The sequence below is a fragment of the Lithobates pipiens genome, unplaced genomic scaffold, assembly GCF_037356315.1.
Source record: "Lithobates pipiens isolate NorthernLeopardFrog02 unplaced genomic scaffold, aLitPip1_a1.2 Scaffold_19, whole genome shotgun sequence".
Classification (NCBI taxonomy): domain Eukaryota; kingdom Metazoa; phylum Chordata; class Amphibia; order Anura; family Ranidae; genus Lithobates; species Lithobates pipiens.
In genome coordinates, this window is record NW_027507764.1 from 458371387 (window position 1) to 458395068 (window position 23682).

Below are 23682 nucleotides of genomic sequence, written 5' to 3' on the forward strand. Positions count from 1 at the left end.
TACTTTTCTGGGGACAACCCAAAACTTGTGATTTCCTTTTACTTTCAATGATAATGGTAAACAGGACAAAACCTGACAGGTGTTCTAATCCATCTCCAGTCTAAACCTAAAAAAAAATTGTCTTTAGTTGTACTTTAACCACTTCCCTTCTGGGCACTTTTAGCCCCTTCCTGCCCAGGCCAATTTTCAGCTTTCAGCGCTGTCACACTTTGAATGACAATTGCACAGTCATGCAACACTGTACCCAAACTCATTTTTTATATTTTTTTTCACAAAAATAGAGTTTTCTTTTGGTGGTATTTATTCGCCACTAGGGTTTTAAAAAAAAAAAAAATAATAATTTCATAGTTTGTTAGAAAATGTTGCAAACAGGTAACTTTTCTTGTGGGGGCACTGAGAGGTGACACTGATGGGCACTGATAGGCAGCAGTGATGGGCACTGATAGGGAGCACTGATGGGCACTGATAGGCAGGACTGATGGGCACTGATAGGTGACACTGATGAGGAGGCACTGATGAGGAGGCACTGGTGAGTACTGTTGGGACTGCACTGACAATCAGGACACTGAGTGTACATGTCTTTTTTACACAAGCCACTTATCGGCTCCCTTCTACTCTCCTCACACTGTCGGTGTGAGCAAAGAAGTAGCTGTATTTGGACACACAGATTACATGGTAAAGAGCTGCTGATTGACTGTTTACCTCAATCTGGATCAGCAGTGTCCAGAGGACATTGCGATCACAGAGCACACCACCTGCACCCCCCAGCGGGCCCGCAGTGGGCTAGATCACGGCAGGCCATCATATGATGGCCTCCTAGAATCGGACAACCGAGCTGTAGCCGTCATTCGGCTATAGCATGGTCGGCATGTGGTTAATGTGTATTTACACTTTTGCAGGTACATTTGTGAAACCCAGCTATGTTTTTTATGTGCTCTGATTCATATACCATACAAAAATGCTTTAAAAAATGTTTCTTACCATTTCGTTTTAGTTTACTTTTGAATAATGTCAAAGTGAGTCTGGCATAAGGACAGGTTTAGGCAGGCCATAGACAGTGCAAATTTCTTTCCTGCAATTTGGGGTGGAGGGGAGCAGGGGAAGCCACCCCCACCAGGAGAAGACAGTGATTATTGTTAGTGGCTATAGCAGCTGCTGATTGCACCAAAGTTAATCAATTGATCAACTTGGTACATTCAGCCTGCCCATACATGGTTTGAAACTCGGCCGGGTCTTGCCGAACTGGCCGAGATTAAAACCTTCTCTGGCTGGCCTTATTCTCCTCTCATTAACATACAATGTAAGAGCCCTGGCTTCTAAACCTAAAACCTTTTGTTAGGACAGACAGGGGTTGATTTCCTAAAACTGCAGAGTGAAAAATCTGGTGCAGCTGTGAATGGTAGCCAATCAACTTGTAACTTCAGCTTGTTCAATTGAAGTGAATGTAAACCCACCACTCACCTAGTATAAACTAATGGCACAGTATCAATGTATATATACATGCAAGCCTCCTGCATGTATCCCGACCTTGCAAATGTCACCTTCTTCAGCAGTAGGTGCCCTGCAAAACTCTGGAATCGGTGGGTGGATCTTTTTGCCATAGAGTTGGGAAGAGTCATGATGTCACAAGGCTCCCCCCCCCACCTTTACACTCTCCTACTCTTCAGTCACACCAGTGGTGGAATTACCAGGGTCGCAACAGTCACACTTGAGACGGGGCCCTGGCATTCCTTCACCGTCGGGGGTCCCAGTGGGGTTGCTACTCTGAGCAGAGAGCGTGTCTCTCATTGAACAGCAGCACAGAGACACCGGCATTGACAGTTTTATCTCCCCCTCTTTCCATCCTCTCTCGCACAGGATGACAGAGGACACAGCCAATCTGCTCCCCCTTCTCCCCCCTCCCCTCTCCTGTGTGTGCTCCGTGGGAAATGTGAGCTCATTAGCTTCACACTTGACTGCCCACAGACCAAACACAGGAAAGGGGAGGGGGAGAAGGGGGAGCAGATCGGCTGTGTCCTCTCTCACCTCATACGAGAGAGGATGGATGGAGGGGGAGATAGAACTGACAATGCCTCTGTGCTGCCTCCATGAGAGACACACTCTCCACTCAGGGCCATGCTGTCCTGAGAAGGCAGACGGCACTGATGGGCACTGATAGGATTCACTGATGAGCACTGATAGAAGGCACTAATGGGCACCGATAGAAGGTACTGATGAACACTGATTGGAGGCACTAATGAGCACTGATAGAAAGCACTAATGGGCACTGCTAGAAGGCACTAATGGGCACTGATAGAAGGCACTGATAGACACTGGTAGGAGGCACTAAGGAGCACTGATAGGGGGTACAGATAGGGGACACTGATGAGCACTGTTAGGAGGCATTGATGGGCACTGATAGGAGGCATTGGTGAGGCATTGGTGGGCACTGATAGGAGGCACTAATGGGCACAGATAGGCCTCATTGATGAGCACTGATAGGCAGCACTGATAGGAGGCACTAATGTGCACTGATAGGCTGCACTGATAGGTGGCATTGATGGGCACTGATAGGTGGCACTGATGGGCAATGAGGAACACTTATAGGCAGAACTCAGGCAATATTGATGGGCATTGATGGGCAGCATTGAAGAGTACTGATAGGTGGCACTGATGGAGGCTGTTAATTGATGATCAATAATGAGCACTGATAGGTGCTGCTGAGAGGCAGAATTGATGGGCACTAATAGGCAGCATTAATGAGCACTTATAGGTAATACTTGTGGGCAGAATTTATGGACACTGATAGGCGGCATTGATGAGCACTGATAGGCAGCATTGATGGGCACTAATAGGTGGCATTGATGAGTACTGATAGATGGCACTGATAATCGGGGCACTGATTATCAGTGTAAACAATTTACTGACATTCTTGACAGTTAATAGCAGTCCTTTCCTAACACAGACAGTGTGGGAGGAAAGGGCTGCGGATAACTGGCAAGTCTGTTTACATGTGATCAGCTGATCACATGGTAAAGGGCCACTGTGATTGCGCCGGATGCATGTCCCAGGGGGCATGCGGGAAGCACGGTTTTGGGAGACTGTCCATGGACACCCTCCCGAAATTGGAAGCCCGGGGCTTGGATGGAAGGGGGGCTCATCATTGTTTCTTGCCACGGGGCCCCTGAAGGTTCTAGTTATGCCTCTGCATCGCACTGATCATGCCTCATGATGAGTAACATCCAGTCAAAACTCAGGAAAGGCACCACATGACTTCAGCATGGCCAATCATGCTGAGGTGTGGAGCAGCCAATCCTGAAAGAGCTGGAGAAGAAAGGAGGAGGGATGTGAAGCTGGAATAGTAGCACATACTCTGGTCTCTGCTCCTTCATGAGATAAAGAAATAAGATCTCAGTCACAGTAGTGGGGGATGTGGCGGCACAAACTTATCTGTGTGTAGTTTTTTTATCTTACTGCAAAAAGTCAAGAGGATTGTTCAGAGTAGTAACTCTTTGTGGCAAGATTGGGCACAGATGACTTGACATCCTCTACTGTACTAGGTAGAAGTCTTCATTAAAAAAAAATCAGGTTTACATCCACTTTAAGCTTTGACAAAAAAAAAAAAACTGGAAGCTAATTGGTTTCTATGCAGGGCTGCACTAGATATTGCTCCCTCTGGTTTTAATAAATCAACTCCAGAGTGTTCAAATAGTTTACAACTGCTAATAAACATTTGCCTGCACAGTACAGACAGGGTTATATATGGCAACCACAGCTGCTTAGCACCCTCCTAATCAAAGAAAACTAGTAGGATTTTACAGTGTTGGAACTTCCAGAGCAGAACACTTAAAAAGGTCACTTGCAAATTTGAAATATTGTTTTAAGGTTACTCTGTGTGAATAAGAGCATGTAACATAAATAAAGTAGGCGTTATCACAATTTGGCAGCAAAAGGGGAAATACACTTTAGGCATCTTTCCTGGTGCACACAGTAACTTTATGGGTACTGTGAGTTTTTTTTTGTTCTGAATTATTTCCTGGCTTTTTATTTGAGATCTGCCTCCCCAAAATTCTATCTTAACCACTTCCCGACCAGCGCACGACGATGTACGTCGACAGAATGGCACGGGCAGGCATATTGGCGTACATGTACGTCCAATATTCGTTGCCGCCGTGCCATCGGGAGCGCGCCGCCGGCGGCGCGCTCCCGCGCTGGTCGGGACCCCCGTGAGTCCGGTCGCGGGACCCGCGGACTCGATCGCCACGGGCATCCCCGCGATCGTCTCACGGAGCGGCCGAATGGAGGAAATGCTGTATAAACAACATTTTTCCATTCTGCCTAGCAACTAGTGACGCTGATCTCTGCTCCATGTGATTGGAGCAGAAATCAGTGTACACTAAATAAAAGCCCAACCCCCCCCACAGTTAGTAACACACCCCTAGGAACACTTAACCCCTACACTGCCACCCACTGGTTAACCCTTTCACTGCCAGTGTCATTTGCACAGGAATCACTGCATTTATATAGCAGTGATTACTGTATAAATGACAATGGTCCCAAAAATGTGTCAAAAATGTCCGATGGGTCCCCCACAATGTCGCAGTCACAATAAAAATCGCAGATCGCCGCCATTACTAGTAAAAAAAAAAATAATAAAAAATTATTAATAAAAATGCTATAAAACTATCCCTATTTTGTAAACGCTATAACTTTTGCGCAAACCAATCAATAAACGCTTATTGCGATTTTTTTTACCAAAAATATGTAGAAGAATACGTATCGGCCTAAACTGAGGGAAAAAATGTTTTTTTATATATTTTTGGGGGATATTTATTATTACAAAAAGTAAAAAATAATGCGTTTTTTTTCAAAATTATTGCTCTATTTTTGTTTATAGCGCAAAAAATAAAAACCGCAGGGGTGATCAAATACCACCAAAAGAAAGCTCTATTTGTGGGAAAAAAAGGACGTTAATTTTGTTTGGGAGCCACGTCGCACGACCGCGCAATTGTCAGTTAAAGCGACGCAGTGCCGAATCGCAAAAAGTGGTCTGGTCTTTGACCAGCAAATTGGTCCGGTCTGAAAGTGGTTAAGCAAAAACTTTTTTTTGTTCTGGATAGAGTAGGAAATGGTTAAAACCACTGCCACATTTTTTTTTCTGTCCCACTGATGAGATTTTCTTTCACTTCCTGTTATATAAACACAACAGGAAGCTAGAGTAAATCTGTCCAAAGTGAGGGAATTCCCGACTGCAACAAACATCCCTTTGGAGGACTTTCCTTTTATTCTATTTTAGGTGACAAATCAGAGATTTCAGGTTTTTCTTATATTTAGTCTTTGTGACAGTGGGAAATAATCTTCCCAGCAGGGTTGCAGACAGCAACAGCAGAAAAAAAAATTGGTCAAGATTCCTAACCATTCTAACCATTCAGCACAAAAATATGTATTTCTTTTATATACACTTTCATAACAGACGACCGCTACCCATGTTACATCCAAATAATTGAAATTTCCAAAGAACAAATACAAGAACTGATCTTGCCACTAATGCACTTTACTGGCACTTACATGAGACCAAGACAGTAATTTTATAAAATTATCAAATAATTTATTGGTACACAATTAAAACACGATTACATAGCATTGGATAACAAAAGAAAATTTAAAACAATGCATGTGACATAACAATCCTAAGCACGACCCCTATACACCACCTGGTATGGTATGGGTTACATATGGGTTACATAAACCGATGAAGGTATCTGTATACTGGGTCTCCTCCGCTTGTCTACGCATTTTGCTTATATGTGTAGCTTCTTCAAGGCCTCAATTGGAGCATGTCACGTTAGCAGGAGCGGCGGAGTGTATCACAGGTTGCAAAAACATCTGGAGGGTGGACATAGGACTATCACTCAATCCAGAGACAGCATATTGAGTGGCGGTGGCCAAATTATTTGTACCTGTTGATTGGAATATATTTCTCACAGGATTCCCTGGATATTCGTTATGAGAGAGCGGTACCCGGTGTTATGACACACCATGTTTATTAACCACTTGCCGACCAGCTCGCGCAGATATACTGCAGCAGGTTGGCTCTCCTGCATGAACTGACATACCTATATGTCAGTCAGAGCAAGGAGGATAGCGGGCGCCCGCCGCCTGCCTGGGGAGTGTGCCTGCAGGTCCCGCGGATTTGATGTCCACCGATGACCCGCAATCACTGTGTACAGAGGCAGAACAGGGAACTGCCTATGTAAACAAGGCGATTCCACATTCTAATGCCATGTCAGATATCTTCTGTTCCCAGTTATCAGGAACAGTGATCTCTGGTATATCCTAGTGAGCCCACCCCCCTACAGTTAGAACACACCCAGGGAACACACTTAACCCCTTTTTATAGCACTGATCAATGTAATAATGTCATTGGTCCACAAAAAAGATTTGTCTGCCGCAATGTCATAGTCCTGCTAAAAATCACAGATCACCACCATTACCAGTAAAAAGAAACAACAAATAAAAGTCCCTAAATCCATCCTGTAGTTTGTAGACGCGATTTACTTTTTACATGCCTGATTTACATTTTTTTTATGGTATTTTGGATACATATGCTTAGATTCTCAATTTAGTTTCTTATGTTTGTTGTGCCAGTGTTTAAAAATACAGATCAGGAGTAAATTATGGACTATTTAGCAAAAAGTAATGGAACACACAGCTTTTGCGCAAACCAATCAATATACGCTCATTGCGATTTTTTTTTTTACCAAAAAAACGAAACTGATGAATACATGTGTTTTTTATATATATTTTTTGGGATATGTATATAGCAGAAAGTTGGTGATCAAATACCACCAAAAGAAAGCTCTATTTGTGGGTAAAACAGGACATAAATTTTATTTGGGTACAGCGCCAGTTAAAGCGACGCAGTGATATATCGCAAAATATTGCCTGGTCATTAAGGGGGCAAATCCTTCAAGGTTGGAAGTGGTTAATCATATAAATCTGCACTCAATAGCAAAAATCTAGAGGCTCAAAACAGTTCCTAATGAGTGGTTGGGTATCTGATTGGTAGGTAAATCCCTGGGCCTTGTTGGTTGTAATGCGCCTTGACTGGGTTGGGTAAAGAGGAGATTTTCAACCTGTCCTGGTGAACCGAGCTGTAACTGGCCAAAAGAGCAAGTCCCTGGGCCCAGTTGATGGCTGTATTGGAGTTGTACTCCAAACGGGGATATATATTTATATATTAGATATTTATATACACTTTATTACTGCCTCTGTTCCTGCCCACCAGGAAATGTTTGCGTGTTCCAGTACCTTCTGCTAAATAGTCCATAATTTACTCCTGATCTCTATTTTTAAACACTGGCACAACATACATAAGAAACTACTAAATTGAGAACATAAGCATATGTATACAAAATACCATTAAAAAAATCATAAATCTGGCAAGTAAAAACTGGCACCATGAATGGTAAACAGTACATTCAATTCTAATAAGTCCAAAAATATATTGTTTCTTTTTTATTCTAGTAAAGAGATTTTCTAACATGTAAAATCTGTGCAAGCAATAAAGAAACACTTCTGATGCTTGCATGTGTTTGTTAAAGCTTAGATGTTAATTCCTACACTGCTTGATTACTATTACCACAGGTGGTACTTGGATCCGTTTCATCATTTGTGACTATCAGGCTGTGCATGGGTGGCCTAAAACAACAGATGACAATTTCTTCTATGCAGATTAAAGAGGAAAATTATGCAATAACTAGAATTTTGCATTTGTATCATAAATCCTTCATATTCTTATTCTTTTTTTTTTTTTTTTTTTACTGCAAAGATGCAATTTATAGTATGGCTTTATTGCACATTTAACTATTTATTAAAACTGGAGTGATCTGTCATTGTTATCGGCACCAACTTTTGTTCCTGTTTTCTATTTCTGGTGTTTAGACACCTAAGAGGAGACAGAAAAGTCAGTTTAGACTATAAGTCGTAAAACTATGGCCCTCCAGTTGTTCAGGAACTACAATTCCCATCATGCCTAGTCATGTCTGTGAAGGTCAGAGTTTTACAATGCCTCGTGGGATGTGTAGTTTCACAATAGCTGGAGGGCCGTAGTTTGAGGATCCCTGGGACCATTGAAAGCCTGTGGATTATTGTTCCTCTAATCTGTACAAGGGAGGTGTAGAATTGAAAGTTTTCATTTGCCAAATACAATAGAGAAAAAAAAATTTGAAAAACAAAATTAAATAAACCAAATTACAACAAATACACACAAAAACCCATGCATCTAAAAAAGAATAAAAAGAGTGGATAGTGGTGTTGCACATAAAAAAAAAAATTATCAAAATTCCAAAAAAAAAAAAAAAATTTTGATTTTTTTTTTAACTCACCTCTAAATGCCTGTTGCTAGGGGGTCCCTTGTAGTCTGCCTCCTTCTGTGCCTGGGCTCTTGAAGTCACTTTCCCTCAGTGCAGGAAGGGCTCAGCTTTGTCCCCTCCCTGCTGTCAGTCATCTGGGACACGTGGCAGGTCCCAGATGACTGCGCGGCCAATCACGGCGCTGCTCGCGCATGCGCAGTGGGTGCCTGGCTGTAAAGCCACAGCCAGGTGTCCACAGTTAGAATGCTGGCGCTGCTGAGCGGAGGGGCAACGAGCGGGGCTTCGTTCCCCAGCATCGCTGGACCCTGGGACAGGTAAGTGTCTGATTATTAAAAGTCAGCAGCTGCAGTATTTGTAGCTGCTGACTTTTAATTGTTTTTTTTATGAGGAACACCTCTTTAAATTGTTACAAAAGCCACAATAGTAAAATCAGGCTGTATATACAGTAAAATATAATAGTGCAGAGCTAAACAGAATACACACATAGGAATCAAAATTTCATGAAGAGAAGTGCACACAAGTTCCCACAGGGTGTCCAGATGTGCTTCTATATATTCTTAAAGTGAATCCATGAAGTACCTCCACCGCAGACGACACTAGCCACTCACCTCATCAAGTGGACCCCTGAGTTAAGGTAGGTCATAAACGCTTTCCCATATAAGGGTATATATATTGCAATATCATTGAAGTCCTCTCCGATAGGATCAATACACCGGGGAGCACTCATAGAGCAGCGATCTGTGTCCTCTCAATAAGAATGAACCGGAGCTCTGAGACAGCGGTATATGGAATAGAGAGAGTATATAGTGCTCTCTGCATAGAACTAAGTTTATTAAAAATAAGGAGTAAAACTTACAAACATGGCACTGTAACCCAATATAGAAGCACTTCTGGACACCCTGTGGGACCTTGTGTGCCCTTCTCTTTGTGAACTTAATTCCTGTGTGTATTCTGTTTAGCGCTGCACTATTATATTTTAGATTTATGCTGGGATTTGATATATTGACTCTGATGAAGTAAAGCATGCTTGTTATACTAACTGTGGAACCTAATGGGTTAACCCTTCACATTGTTTAAAAAGGCTGTTTGATCCTGTCAATCAGCACTGTCCAGACAGAGAGTCAGGGGTCATGCAGCCTCATAGGACAGTCAGAGGAGAATGAAATCTCCTCCTACATACTGTTGATGAGAAAAGGTATTTAGCAGTTTATATTTACTAAAACTATTTCATTTCCATGTTCTTTGTACTGTGGGAGACCAGACGTGAGTGCAGTGTCCTGGGTTTAGTAACACTTTAAGACTAAACATAGTGGCACAGGGGTAAAGGTGACTATGTACTGTTGGATTAGGAGGAATTTAGGTAAAACACTGGACTCCCATAGATTAAAAAATTGTAATGCAATACCTAATTAGAAGTTCATTTGCACTTGAGATTTTCACTTAATTCCAGAAATATTTGTTGAGTCTTCCAGTGAAGTTCATCCAATACAACTCACTGTGATGGTGTTACCTACCTGATTACAGAGCCCAAAATAATTAGGGTGGCCTCCTGCACAATTCCTGTCCAAGCACCGCTGGTAGTGGAGACAGGAATTGACCAATATGTATTCTGCTACATATTTTTAGTAAAAAAAAAAAATCACAGTAAGCGTATATTAATTGGTTTGCTCAAAAGTTATAGCTTCTACAAAATAGGGGATACATTTATGGAATTTTTATTATTGATTTTTTTTACTAGTATTGGCGGTGATCACCGATTTTTAACGGGACTGCGACATTGCAGTGGACAGGTCGGTCTCTTTTGACACTTTTTTGGGACCATTAACATTTATACAGCGATCAGAGCTAAAAATAGCCACAGATTTCTGTATAAATGACGCTGGCAGGAAAGGAATTAACACTAGGGGGCGATCAAGGTGTTAAGTATTCCCTAGGGAGGTGTTTCTAACTGTGGGAGGAGGGGACTGACTATCAGTAGAGAGAGATCGCTGTTCCTGATTACGAGGAACAGAAGATCGTGTTGTACTCCCCTGACAGAACAGGGATCTGTTTGTTTACATTGACAGATCCCCGTTCTGGCTCTCTGAGGAGTGACCGTGGGTGGTCAGCGGACATCGTGGCTGCCGGCCACGCGCATCTCCCCTACTATTGCTCTAACGTACACCTACGACGTTTGCGCAGCCGAGCCAACCTGCTGAAGTATAATGACGGCGGCTGGTCAGCAAGCGTTTAAAGCAGAACTATACTCTATCAATCAGCATTGACTGTTTTAATCCTTATGCTGTTAGCCAATAAATAGATAAGATAGTATATTGTATTTCCTTCTTTTAAAAAATTTTTTTACATTTCCCCAGTTGCTTCCTGTTTTTTGGCCAAGGCCAAAATTATGTCATAAATCCCAGGGCATTTTTTTTCATTCATCTGGAAGAGGGTAGGAGGGGTTTTCTCAGCTATAAATGCTCTTCTGCCTGCATGCCTGAGCTAAAGGCAGATCAATTCCAGGAAGTAAATGCAACATGAATCATATGCCCTTACTCAAGTTGGCCTGAAATGTGAGCGGAGTGTTTTTCAAAGTGGTTTCTCAACAAAATAAATCATGAAGACATGGATGGATGAGTGATCTTGATGTAAATATTAAAAATGAATTACATTTTCCGTTTACAGTGCTCACACTCATTTTGTTTTGCCCTGTGGGGGTAACTGAAGAGGTCACGTACAGGTTCCACAAATAGGCTGTTTTAAAAATCCTATGCAGATGCATTAGGGCTTACATTAGAGGGCTTTGTTTGTTTGGAAGCTGCTTTTCTTTACAATATAAATCTATTTGAATGCAAAAACAACTCACAAGCAGCTTGAATCGAGTCCTTGAGCAACTGAAATGCAAATCAAAGCAACTCGAACATAAATCTGAGTATCTCTGAAGCTCCTGAAGGAATACTGGATTTGACTTGCTTCAAAGTCTGCAGCCCATCTACACAAGTTCTTATTATGTCCAGTGCCCTAGCAGGAGAAGAGCCGACACTCGTATGTGTCCGTAGTTTTTACTGCAGAAGTGAATGCAATCTATAATGCACAGGGCACAGGTCAATGAAAAGTGTTACCATGTCTGTGCTGGTTTTTGTACTACACTGTCTGGAACACACAGATTGTGTTTTAAATTTAAACTGTCAGATCAAACTTACCAACAACTGTGTAGAGTGAGGGTCTTGTTAAACACATATCATTTTAATACATTATTTAGCCAGCATTCAGATTACACTGGTCTCTTCAACAGCCAATCCATCTTGCAGAGTCCAGTCTTTGTTTTGAGTGACAACATTTCCCAAGTGGCGTCCTTTTCTGGAGAAAAGCTTCTGATCGGGCTATGTGAAGGCTGTGACACAGAAGTGCTGACTTACGGGGCATAGTGAATATGTTTCATAAACCTCAAGGAAGTAAATCTGTAGGATTCTTTAAAAAGTATGTTTTGCATTTCCAAGATTCATATTATTAGTAGGATAGAAATACGTAAAATCCAATGTGAAAAAACAATATATGATTTTAAATGTTAACATAGGAATACTTTAAAGTGATTGTAAAGGTGCATAGAGAGTACAGACTGGCAACTCAACAGCTACTCCATAGAAATATTTATTTAAGCATTACAGAAATAACATCATCCAAAACAGACGCGTTTCAGCCTTAGGCCTTCATCAAACCTGCTTTTGATGAAGGCCTAAGGCCGAAACACGTCAGTATTTTGGATGATGTTATTGCTGTAAACAATGGGGAAGACACATACCAACACTGGTTAGAGAGTGCTGATCACCCCCAACAAAAATGGGAAATGCTCCCCTAAAATGGGTTTTTTAGGCAGCAGAAATATAGATTGAATCAACAGCGTGTAAATAAATCAAAATAGTTTTTATTAGTATGTTATTATTTTATTAGTATGTAAAACATTTTTTAATTAACATAATAGTTAAAAAAAATGAGCTCCAGTAGGACAATAATTATATGTACAGAATGCGGATATACAGTTGCAGACTGAGATTTCATACAAACAATTACAACAGAATTGTCCAAAATATGAAAAATAGTCCTAACGCATTTCAACCCTCACAACGGGGGTCTTCTTCAGAGGGACAGCCTGCTGAGAAAAATACATCATAAATATATGTATCAAGTATTGTTTACGCACAATATGTGCAATTAGTAATATCATACAGTGCGAACATTTGATATAATTACCTAATAATGTATATCCAAAATGAAAAGGGGGGAGTTTTTGGTCCTACATGGAGATCCTTTTAAAAGAAAGCCTCTTTCTCCCCACAAGGGGTCCCAAGACATCTCACAGCTGCCACAGTCAGAGGGGGGCAATAGTCCAATGGTATGGCTCACAAGAAGTCACACTATACAAATACCCCCAGGGGGCGGCAAAAAAAGACAATAGTCAGGGTAAGGATAGGCTGCACCTGCGGCGGAAATCCACAAAAGAAAATACAATGTAAATATTATATGCTCAAACATAAGAGGAGCAATCAGGTAAACCACCAATATAAGTACATTGATACCACATGTGCGGAAAATTATGTAGATTCCCACATGTATGTGTACATAGGGGGGAGAGTCAGAGAACACCCAATCCGCTTGATGTATAAAGAATATTGTGAACCTCATGTTAGAAATAGTGAAACGGTGAATGTGAAGTGCGGTGAAGAAATAATTGAGGTGAGTGAAGATAAAAATAATAAGCAAGAATACCAAAAGTGAAGAAAGAAAAATACTGTATAGGACGAAAAAAACGAGATCGGAGGTGTCAATCTAGTGAAAAGCAAGTAGTGGGACATGAACAGAGCTGCAAAGAGAATAACAGCACAAAAATCACAGGTATCAAAGGAAAAAAGAGATGTGAAAGTGGAAAGAGGTGAGGGGAGAACAAACATATAAGAGTGAATGCCTGAGAAATTAGTGAAATAGCAATGGAATGAAAAAGAGGTGAAATGAGAAGGGTGTGACGATGATAAGGGTGTGAGAAAAATTATATGTGAATAAGAAGTACACAAAAAAAATGAAAAAAACCATGGTGCAAAACAAAAACTAAAATAATAATGAATGAATTATGCGAATGGAAAAAGAAAAACCATTGAAAGGCTACAGTGTAGAAAAAGAAGAAAAAAAAGGAATAGGGGAAGGAGAGACACCAAGGGGTCAAGCAGCATATGGTGGCAAGAGTGTTACCTTACTGTTTAGGTCATATGTATTGGTATCACACCACCTAGGAAAGAAGGGAGTACTGTAACTGGTGACCTAACTATATGTTGGTCATGAAGGGGGTGACACTCTAAGGATCAACGTCCAAAAGAGAAAGAAATCACCCAATCTAGAAGTAAAAAATATATAATAAACAAGGTTGTTTTAGTTGTTTTTTACAAACCAAAAGGCAAAATTGCATTGCTAGAGCTGTGTGAGACCATAGCCATGAAATAAAAACATACCGTATGCGAGCTGGCTGTATATCTGACCCTCCTGCTGGAACAGTGGAGATGAAATGCTCCTATTTGTCCATGCTTATATTGGTGGTGAAAGTTAATCCAATATCCAGAAAAACCGCCGCAGGTGTGCCAGGTCTAGCCATTAACCTGACTTAGCCTGGAAAGGTATGGCCGCCACACGGGCTGGCCTCGTGTGGCTTTCCTGGAGTTCCAGAAGGTCACGAGCGGCGCCGAAATGACGTTATTCCCGTCAGAATAGCGTGACGTCCATATGTCACGTGCACCCGCGGTGCCCCATGCGTGAGCTGTGAGGGATGGCATTCGGGAATGTCCAGGGACACCGCCAGCAAGGGGGGGATACTCCCTATGTCGGCAGTGGTACCCGCCCATCTGCCTGACAGGGGAGACTCATGGAGGAGCACTGAGATAGAAAATGGGTCCTTTGCCAGGGAGACATATCAAATGGACCCCCTCGTTCAGAGAGCGGCAGCAGCAAGGGTGAAGGTCACTCCCAGAGGAGACAGAGAGGTGGTACAGGCAATCAAAAGGGAAGGGAAACATTATCTTTAATATAGCATTATAATACAACAGTGGAGCATAAGTAAAATAACAATAACTTAAACAAAACAATTTGCCATTGGTGCATGATATAAATACACGAATGGGTGCAGGTGCCCCAACTCATGTATGAATAATTCTTGATATAGATGCATATAATATATACATAAATATACATGAAACATCTGAGAAAATATAAATAGACATAAATACCATAGATTGATAGCACTGTATAAGGGGTTGATACCCTATGGGGGAAGAACAAAACAGGAAGTCCCAAACACACCCACAGTAAGCTATTAAGCCAGATTGGACTATTGCGTTTATTCCGGAGGAAAAGCTGCTTAGAAAAGGGGAAAAATAGATAAATTTGTTTAATCCAGGGAGAGAGGTGGCATTTAGTTTAAATATTCACCTCTGCTTGCGCTGGAGTAGCGTTTTGTTCCAATCACCGCCACGATCTGGAATGTGGGTTCGATCGAGTACGGTGAAGGAAGCTCGGGGCATTTTGTAGTTGTGTACAACAACTACATGTCACCCGAGTGGTAAATAGTGATTGCCAATTTGCATACTGTAAACGTGTTTAGACATACGTCGATGGAATTCCTGCTTCGTCTTCCCGACGTAGTATGCCCCGCATTCGCAGGACATAAGGTACACAACCCCACGTGCTTGACAATTAGCAAAGTGTGAGGGGTGGAACGTTTCCCCATTAGGAAGACAAAAGGTTTTTTCTCGCCTTATATATTTGCAGAAAGAGCAATGACCACAGGGGAAAGAACCGAGGATTGAACAATGTTGCAATGTCTTGGATTCATTTTTTAACTTCACTCTGAACTAATTTATCTAACAATGAGTTGGCTCGCTTAAAGGTAATTGAGAGGCAAGTTGAGATAAAACCATTTACCTTCGGGTAATCCATGTGTATGGACCAATGTCTCTGGATAATGTTCCGAATTGCATGATGCTGCTTAGAGAAGCGTAGAATGATCCTGGTTGGATCCAAACCAGGGTCACCCACAGTCTTCTCTTTAGACAGCAAATTTTTGCGAGACTGTGCAGCCGTTTTGTTGTAGGCTTTACACAAACATGATCGGCTATAACCACGTGCCAAGAGTCTGGATTGAAGCTTGTAAGTTTCTTGTTTGAAAAGAGAATCATCAGAGCAGTTCCTGCGTAAATGTAGGTGCTGCCCATAAGGGATGGATTGTTTGATTGTCATTGGGTGGAAGCTTTCCGCATGGAGAACTGTATTACCTGCGGTGCTCTTGCGGAAGAGAGTGGTGGAGATTTTATTCTCGGGGGTACGCCCAATTTGGACATCCAAAAAGATCATTTTTTGATGATCATATGTCATAGTAAATGTGAGGTTGTGTTCATTCTGGTTGATATGGGCATGGAACCTTAGTAGGAGGTCATCAATGTACCGTAGCCACATATTGCTGTAATGCTTAAATACATTTTTTATATGGAGAAGCTGCTGAGTTGCCAGCCTGTACTTTCTATGGATCTTTTGTGAGCTTAATTAGCCAGAGCACTGACTACTTTACACCCCTACCATACGTCTCCTCATCAGTGATACCCAGCAGTGCCATCTATAAGTGTCCATCAGTGCCACCTATCAGTGTCCATCAGTGCTACCTATCAGTGCCCATCCATGCCCATCAGTGTCCACCTACCAGTGCCACCCATAGGTACCCATCAGTGCCACCTATCAGTGCCTATCAGTGCCGCCTATCAATGCCCATCAGTGCTACATACCAGTGCCATCTATCAGTGCCCATCAGTGCCACCTATCAGTGCCCCCTATCAGTGCCCATCATTAGTGCCCATCAGTGCCACCACATCAGTGCCAACTTATTGATGCCACCTCATCAGTGCCAACTTATTGGTGCCACTTCATCAATGCCCATCAGTGCCACCTTATCAGTGCCCATTAATGCAGCCTCATCAGTGCCCGTCAGTGAAGGAGAAAACATTTATTTACAAAATTTTATAACAGAAACGAAGAAAAACTATATTTTTTTTCAAAATTGTTGGCCTTTTTTTATTTGTTGCGCAAAAAAATGCCAGAAGTGATCAAATACCACCAAAAGAAAGCTCTATTTATGGAAAACAAAATGATAAAAAAAAAAGTTCAGGTACAGTGTAGCATGACTGCGCAATTGTCTTTCAAATTGGGACAGTGCAGAAAGCAAAAAATTGGCTTGGGCAGAAAGGGACAAAAGTGCCTGGTATTGAAGTGGTTAAACGAGAAGTATGGCCAAAACTTTATTGGCGAAACTTCTCATGTAGGTCACTTATTTCTGCTCTCCTTTGACCCCGATTCAGGAGACAGCAGGCTAAAGTCTGCTGTTGGCTGATGCCACAGAGGTGGCCCAAGCTCTGCCAAGGATCCCAACTTTAATGTTGGAATTAACCTGGATCCTGATCTGTAGCTGTCTCAGCTTCTCAGCATGCTGCAGAGAGCTTAAGCCAGCCACTTCTGCCCCTTCACAGCCAGGTGCTTTAGTGAGCACTGAAGAGGCAGAGCAGAGAGGGCTCTCTGCTTACTGAAGACTGATAACTTAGCGATCATTGGCCATGTGATTGCTCAGTTCTTGGCCTTAGAGTTGGCAGGGGACAGCTGCAGCACTGGACTGATGCTGCAGCCATATAGGTGGATATGTATGTTTGTTTTTTGCTATTCCACACTTCTCCTTTAAGCTTCAAATACATAACTTACCGTACATACAATATATCACTGGCTTTATTTCACCTATTCTGAAATGTTAGTGTTTTGAGCTGTATGTATAGTATCATACAGAATCTTTAGGATAATAACATCTAGCAGAGAATAAGCTACAATAGCACAATGTATTTTGGTGCTCTTTGAGACTTTTCATCCTCCTGTTATCTACAGTTTCTTATTTCCCAACTCTGCTGAGAAGCAAAAGCCTCAGATCTCGACTATTTTATTATCAGCTGCTATAAATTATACATCAAAAATGATGGCACCTCTTGTGACATTCACAATATTTTAAAAGACTGCTTGTAAAAAAGATTCAACGAGAAGGCTGTGCACCATCCTGAGTGACCTCGGGAAATACTATGCAATCTATCAACTCATTTTTAGCTGGATTTTCTTTTGTAGCCGAATCATGAAGCACAATGAATGGGGTGCAGACAAAATAAAAAAGATCTGGTTTTAAGAAAAGCAATGTTCTTTAAAATACAAGGATTTCAGAGAATCTGCTTTTCACATTAAAAGCTGCACATAGTGCTCTATGTTTGATATAGTTTAGATTTCTGCAGAGTTCTGCATTTAATGGGGATTCTTTTTCAGATTATTTTTTTGTTCAATTATATTTCCAGATTTCTACCTTACGGATAAAGTAGAGCATGTACTTCCTACTGTAAAATTCTAACCTGTAGCTTTTGGTCTTTACATGAGAATAACAAGGTTCCTATTAAAGGATCAGTCGTTCCAAAACGGATTCATAAGTACAATTCAGATGCCAACATATTCATTTGTATGCCAAGTGCTTGTATTGGGGAGTCCTAAATCAGTATCTCTCCAACTGAATGTATAGATGTGCCCACAAGCCATTGCATTAATGGGGTTGAAAACTCAAGCATGTTATTGAATTTATTTATGTAATATTCAAATGCCTGTAATATTATAGAATTGCAGTATAATAGCAATGGAAATTCTGCCCTAAAAGGGTTTTTACTTTGATGTTGTGGTTTACTAGTTATGTCGTGTATACACGACCAGACTTTCCAGCAGACTAGGTCTGAAGGGATTAGTCCGTCAGACAATCCGATCTTGTGTGGGCTAGTCCGATCGTTTGTTTTGTTTCGGAAAAAAAAATCAGACGGACCTAGAAATAGAACGTTTCAAATCTATCTGACGGACTCAATTCCGATGGACTAAATAATCAGGATAACCGTTCATCTGTATGCTGGTCCGACTGATCAAATATGATTCAAGGGAAGCTATTGGTTACTTGCTGGCTATTGAACTTCCTTGTTTAGTCCCGTTCACCTCATCATGTTGAAAACGAACAGATTTTCAAATGGACTTAGTCCGTTGGTGTGTGGCCAAGTCCGTTCATTCGGAAAGTCCGTCGGAACTCCGCCGAAAGTACGTCGGGAAGACCGTCGGATCTAGTCTGCCAGAAAGTCCAGTTGTGTGTACGCAGCATTAGATTCAGTGTTAGGCCCCTTTCACACATGCGGAACGTATTTCCGTATTTCATCCATCTGTTTGCGGATGAAATACGGACATACATGCATTCCTATGGGATAGCGGGTGTCTGCGGATGAACATCCACAGACACCCAATATCATCCGTCTCCGCTATTGTCCGATTCTGCAGACGGAGGAAAATCCTATTTTTCTATCCGTCTGCAGAGGGGATCGGATGAACACGGACGAACGGTCCGTGTTCATCCGATCCCCCAGAGAGGAGAGCGGAGAGCTGACAGGAGCAATCCCCGCTGAGCAAGCAGATCATCACGAGGCTGATAATTATGGATCCTACCCATGTGAAAGGGGCCTTACATTTTGTGAACGCAGATCATCAATAGAATAAAGTTTCATTTTTTTTTTTTTTTTTTTATAGATTTGATAAATCTATATTTTATTAAAAAGCAAACACAATAAAATCTTGAAATATTCAGTATAATATGAAAGATGAAACTGAGTCATGTAAATAGATACCAAAAATGTCAAGATTTAAAATTTTGTGGCGACATTTTAAAAACCTTTACATCTCATCAACTTAAAGCATGATTTATAATGCTTCATATTCTTGTGTACCCCTCCTCCACATCCCAGGAGGTATTACTTCAGTAAAGTGCACATGTGCACCATAAGATCCCTTGTATGCACAGGCATGGCACTTGTCTGTCTTGGGACTTGAGACCTGAAGTATGTCTGCGCACTTGTGGGATTCTCACATTAATGCAGATATGCCGTTGGTTTTGGCTGGCATAGACCATTTCTGCGTCTGCCCAGGAATATCAGGAAGTCATAGCAAGGAACAGAAAGATGGCAGCATGGAAAGTGGGCATCACATGGAGGACTTTGGATGCAGGGAAGACAACACTGGACTCCACAGACTAGTATGCTGTTTTATTATATTACAAGACAAATTATAGTGTGAATGTAAATTTATGTCCATAGGGTAAAGTTCCTCTTAACCCACAGTAAGATAGAGCAGTATACATAACATTATCAGGCAGCATTGTAATGTTTTCAGTGTTTATATAGCCTCAAAGGTATAAAAACAAACGTGTAAAAAAGAAATGCAGTTTATTCCTTATACACTGGCAATGATTGAAGATAATATTGGATAGGTAATTGTGATAGGTAATTGTGGGAAACAAAGAATCTAGTGGAAATAAATGATTCATGTACTGAGAATAATGTATAATGCACCGGAAATATCAATGTGTAGGAACAGGATGAATGCAGAAAGGTTTGTTATAATGGCATCAATGGAAAGGGAATCAGGGATCAGTGTGTACTGTATTACCAGATAGATGAGATCATGAGAGTCATATGAAAAGTGAAAGCAGTGCATCCAGATGGGTAGTAAGAATATAAAACGATCATATAAAAAGTAGAAACATTGGGGTTAATTTACAAAATACAAATCGACTTCACTTTGCAGGTGCAGTTGCACTCTGCAAGGGAATTTGCTCTTAGAGCTTAGTAAATTAGGTAAAGCTCTGCTGACTTCCATCATCCAATCATGTGCAAGCAAAATGTTTTGCTTTTTTTTTTATTGTCCTTGTATGTGATTCTTTGCAGAGTGAAGCTTACCCCCAATCACTAAGCTGTAGGGAAAATTTCCTTTGCAGAGGGCAGCTGCACATTTAAAGTAGCGAACAGTCAATTTCCCATTGCTAAATCAACCCCAATGTATCAATATGAGTAGTAGGAATATCAAACAGTGCAGCAATACTGAACAATAAGAAAGAAGTCGGCAGAGACCAGGCTTCCAAATAATCACAACACAGTTTGCCTGTCTGGCAGCGTCCATTATGTCTAACTGGTAGATTTAAATGAAGTAAGTAGAAATGATTACAGAAGACGGAGTTTGATTGACACCATGCAGGCAAGGTTTGAAGGTTTAATTTACTAAAACTGGAGAGTGCAAAATATGGTGCAGCTTTGCATGGTAGCCAATCAGCTTCTAACTTCAGCTTGTTCAATTAAGCTTTGACAAAAAAAAACCTAGAAGCTGATTGGTTACTATGCAGAGCCGCACCAGAATTTACATTCTCCAATTTTAGGAAATGAATCCCTGTGCCCGATGTGAGAAGCTTGACTGAGTAGACAGCTGGAAGGTGTGAGAAGAGAAGGGAATTGAATAACAAGATTAAATGTGGCACTAAAGCTGGCCATACACTATACAATCTGATTGTACAATTTCTACACCATCTTATAGTTACATAGTAGGCAATGTTGAAAAAAGACACAAGTCAAACCTATCTCCTTTAGCCCTTGTACACACGGTTGGACATTCCAACCACAAAATCCGTCTGATTTTTTCCGACAGATTTTGTCCGAAACTGTGGCATACACACAGTCGGACAAAGTTGTCGGAAAATCCGATCGTTTGGAACGTGATGACATTTTTTTCGTTACGACGGGACTACGTTCAGGCTAGTAGCCAATAGCTTTGGTCTCGTAATTTGATCTGAGCATGCGTGGCACTTTGTCCGATCAGATCATGTTGTCGGAAAATTTTATATCCAGCTCTCAAACTTTGTTGGTCGGACATTCCGACGGAAAAAGTCCAATGGAGCCCACACACGGTCGGATTTTCCGACAACGAGGTCCGATCAGACATTTTCCATCGGAATGTTCGACCGTGTGTACAAGGGCTTAGACTTACCAAATTTAGGTAATAGGAGAACAAGCTGGAAGAAGCCATTCAGTTTGTATCAAATCAGGCAGGCCCGTGTACTATATAGTTGATGGCACTAGGTACCATGAGATTATAAAAATCAGATCACATATTGTATGGCAGGGTCATAAATTAAGATAAAGACAGACAGCTTAGCAATGATAAGTGGAATGCAAACTATGATACTTGTAGCAGCACTAAGAAAGGCAAAGTTTAAGACCCCATTCACACCTGAGCGTTTTGTAGTTTGAAGCCTGAAGCTACAAAACGCTAGAGGGTAAAAAATCTATTATTCTCAATGGAGATGGTTCACATCTCCACTCCATGTTGCCTGAAGCCGAACGCCTGAAGCTCAAACAAGTTCTGGACCCTTTTTTGTCACTCGAGTTGAGCAGATTTTGGCGTTTTTCTTCTTTTAACATTGGTGACCTTTTGCCCTGCACAAAATCACGGCAAATCGCGGTAAAAAATGCACCGAAACGCGGTAAAAGTGCTGCAAAATTGTGGTAAATTAGTGCGATTTTCTGCTTGAAAACGCTACACTCAGGTGTGAATGCAGCTTGAATGTGGAGCGATCATATACAGTAGCTGTTGCTATAAAAAAATAATAGTGTGTAGGCAGTGATGGGGAGGGCTAAAGTGAGGATAGAAGTTATGGTGCAAAAATAAAAATAAAACTGTAGCCTTATACAGAAATGTATTGGAGAGAGGTGAAAAGGGTTAGGTAGCAAACGACTGGGTTGGGGTGTAATTTTGACCATATACAGGAGTATTGCAGCCAGAGTTATAACTACAGTGGAAAGAACAGTAGGAAAAATGACAGAACGTGATAAGAGTGAGAGACAGAGATATTACTCCAGGATGTTAAGAAATATACAGTACATACCATAGCTAGCATGATATTAGATGTATGGCATATTGCTGTAATGGTGTGCTTACCCTAAGCCCTTGTACACATGGTCGGAGATTCCGACGGAATGTGTCCGATCGGACCGTTTTGTCAGATATTCCAACTGTGTGTGGTCTGCATCAGACTGTTTCCGTCGGAGTATCCGACGGACCAACTTTTCCAACTTGCCGATAAAATTTTCAGTCAAAATGCTCCGATCGGACATGCTCCGATCATGTGTAGAGAATTCCGATTGGACAAAGTGCCACGCATGCTCAGATCAAATTCCTACACCAAAGCTATTGGCTACTAGCGTGAACGTAGTCCCGTCGTAACGAAATAACGTAATCACGTCGGATTTTCCGACAACTTTGTCCGACCTTGTGTATGCAACAGTTTCGGACAAAATCCGTCGGACAAAATCCGACGGATTTGGTTGTCGGAAATCTCCGACCGTGTGTACAAGGGCTAAGACTTTTTGGCGGAGTTCCGATGGACTTTACAAATGAACGGACTTGGCCACACACAAGCACACCAAAGTCTGATGGATTTGAACGTGATGACGTACCACTGGACTAGAATAAGGAAGTTCATAGCCAGTAGCCAATAGCTGCCCTAGCATCGGTTTTTGTCCGTCGGACTAGCATACAGACGAACAGATTTTTCGACCGGACACAAGTCCGTCGGAAAGATTTGAAACACGTTTTATTTCTAGGTCCGCCGGAATTTTGGGGAAAAAAAATCAGCTGGAGCCCACACACGATCTAATTGTCCAACGGATTCTGGTCCGCCGGACCTAGTCTGCCGGAAAGTCCAATCGTGTGTATGCACCATTAGATCTATGTGACAAATTAAATATGCATGAATAAAGTAACAAAGGGTATTTTTCAAACAAGAAATGTGTGTTGTGATGTATTTTTTTTTAGACTGATAGATTTCATAGACTACATTAGGCTGTCATAGAATTATAGGAATATTGAAAAATGGTAACAAATGCTAAAAGTAATATATATATAAATGATGGTAATAATAGCACTAATAGAAACATGACTGTTGCAGCCTTGCTTTTCTGGTTGGCATTTAAAAGGTCTCAATGGTTTAATTCTAGTCGTTTAGGGTGAGAGTATTTATTTGAGAATACCAGAATGTCTCCCTATGAGAGAGTTTGTTTTTAACCACTTGAGATCTGCGCTATAGCCGAATGACGGCTACAGCACGGATCTCCTTTTCCGGGACTACGTCTATTGACGTAGTCCCGTGCACGAGCGTCCTGTGATCGGCGAGTCTACGAGACTCGCCTGATCACCGATCCGTGCAAGGGGTCGATCCCGACCCCTTATCACGTGATCAGCTGTCAGCCAATGACAGCTGATCATGTGATAGAACGGAGCCGGTAATCGGCTACTATTCCTCCTCGCGCTGATAGCGCGAGGAGAAAAAAAAAGAAGCCGATCACCGGCGGCCGTGATCGGGACATCAGTCCCGATCACGGCCAGCCCTGCC

The 23682-nt window shown here is 41.6% G+C and overlaps 1 protein-coding gene and 1 long non-coding RNA gene across 2 annotated transcripts in view; one reads left to right on the plus strand and one right to left on the minus strand.

Annotated features, from left to right (window-relative positions):
- Nucleotides 1-23682, plus strand: part of NKAIN3 (sodium/potassium transporting ATPase interacting 3) — an 821388-nt gene that overhangs the window by 659165 nt on the left and 138541 nt on the right. The gene's annotated exons all lie outside the window — the stretch shown is intronic.
- LOC143998353 (uncharacterized) lies at nucleotides 12243-14124 on the minus strand. The gene is made up of 3 exons (XR_013277874.1): nucleotides 13835-14124; nucleotides 12585-12811; nucleotides 12243-12486 (listed from the first exon to the last, which is right to left on the minus strand). It is a non-coding gene; the product is annotated as an uncharacterized LOC143998353 (long non-coding RNA).